Raw genomic sequence first — 8908 nt, forward strand, 5'->3', positions numbered from 1 at the left:
TATGTATATATACTCCTCTACAAGTACAAGCACATGTGTGCATACACACACATGCACACACACACACCTGCACACACACACACATGCACACACACACACACACACACACACACACACACACACACACACACATGTCTATACAAAGTAAATGCGGTATCATCACAATAAAGGATTCAGTTTTTAACAGGTTTTAACCAGAAATTGTCCTTTTTGTTCTTTTATAACATTTCAATTAGTAGAATTAAGGCTTAATCAGTTACAAATAACCTTGTACAACCCTGTGTAATTGGTAAATTAAATTTCCATACTTAAGTTAACTTGCCAGTTCTGTCCATTGCCCATCATGAATATATCAATGAACCAGAATAACCTGAAAGGATCTTAGACAAATGTGATTGAGGTACAATCAGCTCCAAGATGTGAATGTTTAAATATTGAACTTTTAAATTTTTATTAATTCTTTGAAAATTTGTACAATGTGTTTTGACCATTTTCGTTCCCCTCTCCCAACTTTTCCCAACTCCAGTTCCCTTCATTTTCCACCCAACTTTGTATCCTTCATTCGCTAGCCTTCTGTAAGAATATCTTGATAGTGAAATGTTGAACTAAGAAAGACTGAATTTAGGGTTAGGGTTAGGGTTAGGGTTAGGGTTAGGGTTAGGGTTAGGTGACTCACTGGGCAAAGATACTTGCCACCAAGACTGGGAGTCCCATGGTGGAGGAAGACACTCCCTCCCTCAAGTTATTCTCTATCCTCCACAGACACACTGTGCCATCCGCATATATGTAACATAAAATATATGGTATATATAAGTAAGTAAATGTAATAAAATATCTAAACAGATTAACAAAAATGACTTCTTAATACCACTTCTAAAATACGTTTTGCTTTTTTTTTCCCTCCAAGACAATAACTGGGTACTTTAATCGAGAATTATCAATACATACAAATTAATGATATGTGTCCCTTTATAGGTTATGACTTACATTGCACAATTTGAAAAATAAAATGGGTTGAAAGGCAGTGTATTGCTTCGGAAAACTTGACAAGCGGTCCTACTACAACTTTCTTCAGGATGCTGATCTTCATCAGTGACAAAGTGAATAGAAAAACATTAAAATATTAAAAGATGCATCGGTGTTACATACTACTCTGAATATACTTTACCCTTTAATCACACGGGGAAGCAATGGTTTTTATATTAAAATCATATTTCTTGTCTTTGGAATATCTCTTGTCACTTTAAATTTTATGTATACTGTCTAAATAAAAATTAAATTGGCCTCAATCATAATGTGAGGCTTGAAATAATAACTGTGACTGGGATGAGATTTACCTTAGTGTCAGGAACATTTATTTAGAAGAAATGCAGTCCAGTGAAGTAATTTCAATGCTTTAAGTTAACTCTTAATAAAAAGAGATGATTAATTTGGAAACTCTTTTATTAACCTTTCTACCTATTATGTCTCAAAAGAATTAGTTATTCAAAGGTCCAAACATTATGACATTATTCAAACACCAAAGGAATATAAACTTTAAATCATTAAGATATTCTGTTTGATACTTTGAATCTTATATAAAATTTACTAATCTAATTCTCTGATGAGTCCTGAAAGACTACAGTAAATATTCTCTCAAATCCTCCAACATCCATTGGCAAGGAACAGCTCCTCCCACCTTGTAGATATGTGTTGTTAGTGTGGTACACACAAGGTGGCCAGCTGTAGAACAATTAGTATTGGTGCTATCAGTAAGTAACCAAATCAGGTTTGTTTTACTCTTTCCTCTAAAACTCAACTCTCAGTTCTGGAAATCAAACAGCACTCCTGTGCCCAGATTTTCTCTTAGCTACTTTATTTCTTCTAGAAAAATATATATGGGTATGAGTGAATCTAAGTTTATATATATATATATATATATATATATATATATGTGTGTGTGTGTGTGTGTGTGTGTGTGTGTGTGTGTGTATGTGTGTGTGTGTGTGTGTGTGTGTGTGTGTGTGTATGTGTGTGTGTGTGTGTGTGTGTCTGTGTGTGTGCGCGCACATGTGCACACACACACACGCATATACATACACACATACATATAAGTGGAATGCACATATGTAGTTATATACAGGCATACTAATGTACCGTATATTAAAACTGATCAAAACCTCCAATTCTCTCTACCATGTTTCTAATTTAACAGTTGTGGTTTGATGGAAGACTAACATGTCTTATCTCTCCTATTATTCTTCTCATGCTGTCAAAGCACAAGATGAAACGCCACATTACTAAAAGAAGGGAAGAAAATGAGAGGAAAGAAAGAAGGGGCAGGAATAAGGAATGAGGAAAGGAAAAGGGAGAGCAAAGGGAACTCCATTGCACATGTGTCTGGAAATGCCTCTGCACACAGAATCCCTTAAGCCCAGGTGGCCCCAGGAGTTTTCAGCTAGGGTCATCATTGCTGCTCACTCAGCCAAATGGAAGGCTATTACTTTACCTAATGGGGCCAATCTCTAGAATCTGTGACTGCCTGTAGTTCACTGGCATTCCAGTGCAGCCACGGATAGATAAGGCATCCCCCAGTGGAGTCTTTCCCAGCTGAGGGAGAAAGGAGCTTGACCTTGCACTCTGTTCTCTGCTGTTTTTCCATTTTTGTTTTATCACGGGAACAGTGGTTTCTATGGAACAATCGTGATCTGGATAGTAAGGGGGCTAAAACGCATGTATCTGAGGGTCTAATTTCCTTGTGTTCGGGAGAGTATATAAACTACACGCTTGGTACTGTTCCCCTTGTCCTCTTGGATGATTGCTGGACACTCTAGCATAACAGCAAAGAAGCCAAGTAAACTGGCCCTCGCTGAGCAGACTTCTGGAAAACTCATAGTCTCACTTTTCTGACTTTAAAAAAGGTCTATATGTAGTTCACGTGTTATTTTCCTTTTCCTCCTTCTGTGGCTTTCATCAATTCTGCCTCCACACTGAACTCTTTTTTCATCTTGCACTTCACTATCACTGTGAGTGCTTCTAGAATCTTGTGTAAACAAACCTGTGCTGGAGCCAACTAAAGCATCTCCTATTCCTATATATATATATATATATATATATATATATATATATATATATATATATATACGCTCCCTAGCATTGATCTCATCATCAGCACAGCTACTGTCCCATGCTGCTGTCCCTTTGTTCCATGCTTCCTTTTCTGCATTCCTGACATGTATACCCAGAGATAAATAAAACGCCTGTCTCCCATGCAATCACCAAGTGCAAGAGTGCTCCCATATGCTGCTTTTGTTTATTTGGTTGCCTGGTTGAGGTTTTCGCCTTTTGATACACAGTCACAGGTGTAGTCCAAGTGTGTGCTGAACACACAACCATTGTGTCCTTTCCTTCTGACTTCTGAAATTAAAAAGTTTTGCGCCACCATGCTAACTCTCCTATCTGAACTGAAACCGTGAGCATTTCCTTGTTCCTATGAGGGTAGTTCCGTTTCTCCCCAGAAAACTGCACAGTGCAGACGCCTGTCTTTTCTGTCTTTATGGTCAGTGAGCACTGGCCTTTCCAAGGGGCTGGTTCTCCCTCCCTGCCCCCCCCCTCGCCCTTCACCCTCACACACTCGCCTCCATTAGTTCCTTTCCTGAGCCCACAGGGTTACTCATTCAAAGAGCTCCCTCTGTTGGACTTGCTCACTAACAATGACCTGAGCTGGAAACTTAGCGAAGTACAGATTGTTGACAGGAATGGGGCTTAAGATGTCTATAAATAAATATAAAAATGGCTTCTCAATGATGAGATAGCAAGGTTGAAGTTTTAATTTTGAAACCATAGAGTAATAATCCTGTCCCTTTAGACTTATTTATTATGCAGCATACATCTACTTCTGACTGATGCCATGCAGGGCTAATTCTTTTTTTGATAAGCATGTAACATGGAGATCAGCAGGAGAGAGAACATGCAGATGTGAAGAAAGCGTAGGATGGTGATTCCGTTATATGGTTAGGCCAAGTGCTCTAAGGTAGAATACAATCACACTGTAATTTTAATTAATTTAATGTAATATAATTTTGTATTTTGCTGATTGGGAAAAGTATCTAGAAATAGAAAATAATGTCCCATAAGATCTTGACTGAGACCCTGAGGGGGAGGAGATGTTCAAAGGTAAGTAGTGTTATATATCTAAGGCATGTAAGGGCGTAGAGATGTGTAAGCGATGGCCACTGCAGAAATGAGCCAGTAAGTCTTTTCCATGGCTCTATCCATCTAGGTGGTTTAGGCATAGAGCACCAGAGCTGACACTTTAACAGCACCGCCACCACACTACCTCCACCAACACCGGTATCCAGAGCAATGAAAGCTCCTGCTTCCAGCAACAAACTACCCCATTCTGCCCATCCTCCTTTCCAATGATTTCTTCTCTTCTTTAAGCAATGCCGCTGGAGGACTCAGCCAGCTACAGCTAGCAAAAGCAAGGCTGTGTGTGTGTGTGTGTGTATGTATGTATGTGTGTGTGTGTGTGTGTGTGTGTGTGTGTTCACTGTAGCCTCATTCTACTTATGTAGTGTGCTTTTTATATCCCCTCCAAAAAAAAAAAAAAATCAGAACAGAATGCCGTTTTGTTCAGAGAAAAGCTCGAGGTGGCATTGCTAAAAAAACTCCTGTTGGGATCTTTCAGTTTGTAATATATTTTGACCTAGTGAGCTTTTTTATCTCTGCCTCAGTAACCTTCACCTTATCAGTCAGCGGGAGCCAGCCGTTTTCCTTCAGGTGCCATTCTGACAGGCACAGCAGACAGCCCTCCACTGCCTATCATAGGCGTTATCCAGACTTCCTCTGAGTGAGGAAGCTTTCTGGGGCTATTTACTCTAGCAGTAGAGGAAAAGCCCCTGATTCAAAGACTGAGTTGCTATTTCCTGCACTCAGACACAGGCTGGAAGAGCACACTGAAGCGTGGCAATCAGATTCCTTCATCCCCCACGCTCATCACGCATGGGGGTCGTCTCCGAAAGTTACACAGCACGCTACAGCAATATCTATACATTCATGTAGTTGGGAGATTCAGAAGTAAGGATTAGGTTTAAAATATCAGCTGGGCATGAATTTGGCTTAGAACAGGCTGCTCTAGTTGCGCAGAGCGACTGCAATAAACAGGCCATTCATAAAGCACAGAATGTGTGTTCATTGTGGCTACATATTTTTCTTAAAAACCTTTAAAATTATACCATGAAGAATTTGGGCATGAATCCATTTCAAACCTGGTGCTGTCTCAGGGGTGGCCAACATAAAGATATGTGCCAAAACGTCACCATGTGGGTTAATTTTATGACCTGTTTCCCCACCTTGTTTTTTATTTATTTGCTTCTTCTAAAACAAAACAAAAAAAACAAGAAAAAAACCCTCACAATGTGATAGTCCTATTCACACCTTCAGACATTTAAAAAAATACACGTGTTTTCTGTATACCAAAATGGAAGTCATTATTTAGACATGAGCTTATACTCTCCCATTTCACAACTTATATTTCTACAAAATCTGGTATTAGATTCCTGATATTATCTTTTTATAAGATCACCAATAATACGGGTTTTGAAACAGTCCCTTGTCTCAGCTATACAAGAAGTCAAGGAAAAGATTATTAATTGACAAACATTATGGGAAACGAGAAAGGACAGCCCTAATATTTATTGTACTTTTATTGTACTTATGATGTGACAACCCTAAAGATTTCATATATTAATCTCATTTAATTCTTTTAGGGCCTTATGGGGTTAGTAGCAATATTATTTCCACGATATTCCTAGAGTATTTAATACCAACAACTTTAAGTACCCTGCTACCATGGAACAGACCCTGGCCATGAACCTGAAAAACTTGAGCTCAGACTTCATATATTAAATCATTGTACTAGCAACAACCTTTAATAATTCATTAAATTATCTGCCTTCTACACTGGACTATTTATTTAGAGATTGGAAGAAAATAGAAATACAAATTTTAGCATCTTTTCCAGGGAAAGGTTTAGCTTTGAAATCAGTTTATGGCGTTAGATACACACAATGTAACTTTCCCCAGTGTCTTCTTTTATATAACTAGAATTTATAAACTCCGTTGAATTGTGTCCTTCTCAGGGATATGACTCAGAATAATGTTCTTAAATTGCAGTAAGATTCTTTGCAAAGGTTGACCACTGAGGACTTTAACATCTTCTTGTTCAAGGTAGAGTGCTAGGCACATGACAGGACAGATTAGATCAAATGGTGACATATCTGCTTCTAGTAAAACAAGGTATGCTGGTTTATAAGTTTTACTCTGCCCCAGTTCCTCCTATGCCCCACGCAGCTTGCTGTATACTTCCTTATCTTTCAACATTCTAGAAATAGACAATAACGTGTGGAGCCTCTAGGGGCTTATTTTTTCAGCTCCAATCCATTAAGCAAATGCATTTCTCTGATGGTGTTCAAGGCCATTGGTCTCCCTTCTCTTCTTCGCCACCCCATTGGCAAAGGAAGGCAAGTAGAAAAGAATACAGTGCACCTCCGAACTTTCCCACCTTTGATGACAGAACGTCCATCCCGCTCGGCGTTTCCCTCCTGAATAAAGACAGACTCTCGAGCAATTTCTTCCCTCAGAGGACTAACCATTCATTTTTGTCTGTGTTACATTAAGGGCGGACGACTGTTGTGTAGTCCACATCTGAGAAGTAAGATGAAGTGAAGTGAGCCCTAGTGAGAGAGATGAGTTAATGGCTCAAGGAGATACAGTAAAGACTCCCATATTTTGCGCACAGAGGGTTGTGAGAGCGGCAAAGAAGTTAAGTCGGCCAGGAAGTGCAGAACTACAGCAGTGAGAGAGTAACATCAGATTGACGTGTTAAAAAAAAATGAATGGAAACAATTTTGAGACAGGGCCAAGGCAGAGAGAGAAGCATTTCTTCTAAGAAAACGGTGCGGCGTATTTGAAAGCTCCACGTGAAACTGTAAGGTAAAGTGGGAGGACTTGAATTGTGGGCTAGGACGTCCACAATCAAGTGTCAGGAAAGTGAGATGAAAACATGGACTGGATCTAGGTTTGGCAGATCTTTAAATGCCTTTCTCAAAGGCAGGGCTTGTGTATTTGGACGCAAGGAAGACTTTTCAACAGAGCATCTTAGAACGTCGGCTGTGCTACCACAATTAAGGTCAAAATAACTGCTTAGACAAGGCCATCTCACCAAACAATTGGAAAATAAGCAACCCTGTGCTTGTGGAGCTTCAGCATGAATCTCAGATGCCTTTTGTCTGGATGCTGCGCATGCCTATTAGCCTCAGATTATGGACACAGCATCCACCATCTATACTAGCGTAGAGTGGAGCCAATGAAACGGAGCCAGTGACCCACTAGTTGTTTGCGTATTTGTATATCCTTCACAAGAGAACAGGGGAGACGTATTATTCAGCTACAGTGCGCTACATCAAAGAAAGAAAGAGTGAATATTACAAAACAGATGGTAATGCTTCTCTTCCAAAATAATGCAATTAGTTTAGAAAAATGTTGAAACGTTGCTTTAAAAACTGAAGAGAGGAGGAGGCCAATTAGAAGGGTATTAAGCAGGCTGGATGTGGGTCAGGGAGCCACATTTAGGCAGAGCCTTTAGAAACTGCGAACTAGGAAGACTTTGCTGTAAGCCGTCCATCAGAAAAATCCCAGAAGCTGGCGTATCCAGGATTGAGGCAGCGATAGCCCAAAGCGTGGCTTTCTGCCGACGTTATTAAATTGCTCCGCTGAGCAACAGCAGCCTAAGAGTCACTTCAGGCAATCCTCTTTTGTGATCCGACATTAACTCATGCTCTCTTCTGTTCTGTTCGCTGTGAACCCAGTTGCTGTCCCTTTTGCTCAGCATCACAGTGCCCCCGTGAGCCCAAGGCAGTGCACAGGGCTCAGGCTTGTTTGATGAGTGCGTGGAAAAGAGGCCATCATTAGCAGTGGGCTCTTCCATGATCTACTGCCCCTGTGGCCCTTCAGTCTACAGAATAATTCCAGCCAAACTGTTATCAACGTTTTTTTTTTCCTTTTTCAGACTGACTGATAGAGTACATTGTGAATTATGCACTCATAAAGCCATTTGTTCGTGTTCTTCAGTGTGAGGAGGGAAAAGCATAACCTTCGCCCAGCTGTCTGATGATTCCTGAGACCTAAATTAAGCACATACATTCATGTTTCACTGCTAATGGTATTTGGCCACAAGTCAAGAATTCTTTCACCCACTATGTAGACTCAAATAGAAGACTATAGAACATAGTCCTATTAAACCGTTTAGTTCTTTCACGTGCCATTTTAAAGTAAAGCTGATACGAATTATTTTTGACCAGCAGACTGGCACTTATAATTTACTGAACAATTATGTAAGTGGACAGGAAGCAGAAACTTCCCCAAACATCTACTAAGTATGTAGAGATTGCATCCAAATTAAGGCTTACTGAGGTATTTCATTTAGGATGAACTATTCCTATTGTCAAAATTTTTATTCAATAAATGGGATAATTTGGCTCAAGGGAGTTTTCCACTTTTGATCCTCGGTGAAAGGCATTCTCTGTGACTATAGTATCCATTCTCCCTTCCTGTTCAACTCCGGAAGCAGTCTACGGTCATTAGACGTCAGCACCAAGTGTCATCTTAGGTTTGAGTCAGTCAATCTGAATGACCTGGTGGGTTGGAATCATCGTGGGTAACCTCCAAGTTCCTCAAATCCTTCCTTTCTGTCATATTCCACAGTTCTGAAAGCTGTTTCATTTTTCAAGATCTTGTCACCATGTCAGTCATGCATGACTCCTTAGATACTTCAGATTTCAGTGTCCCATTATCTATTTGGCAGCATCCTTCGCTTATTTTTGAAGGAAAATAGAGTAATATTACCCTAAACTCTATCTTAACAGCA

Source organism: Acomys minous, assembly GCF_964271855.1.
Source record: "Acomys minous genome assembly, chromosome: 11".
Lineage (NCBI taxonomy): Eukaryota > Metazoa > Chordata > Mammalia > Rodentia > Muridae > Acomys > Acomys minous.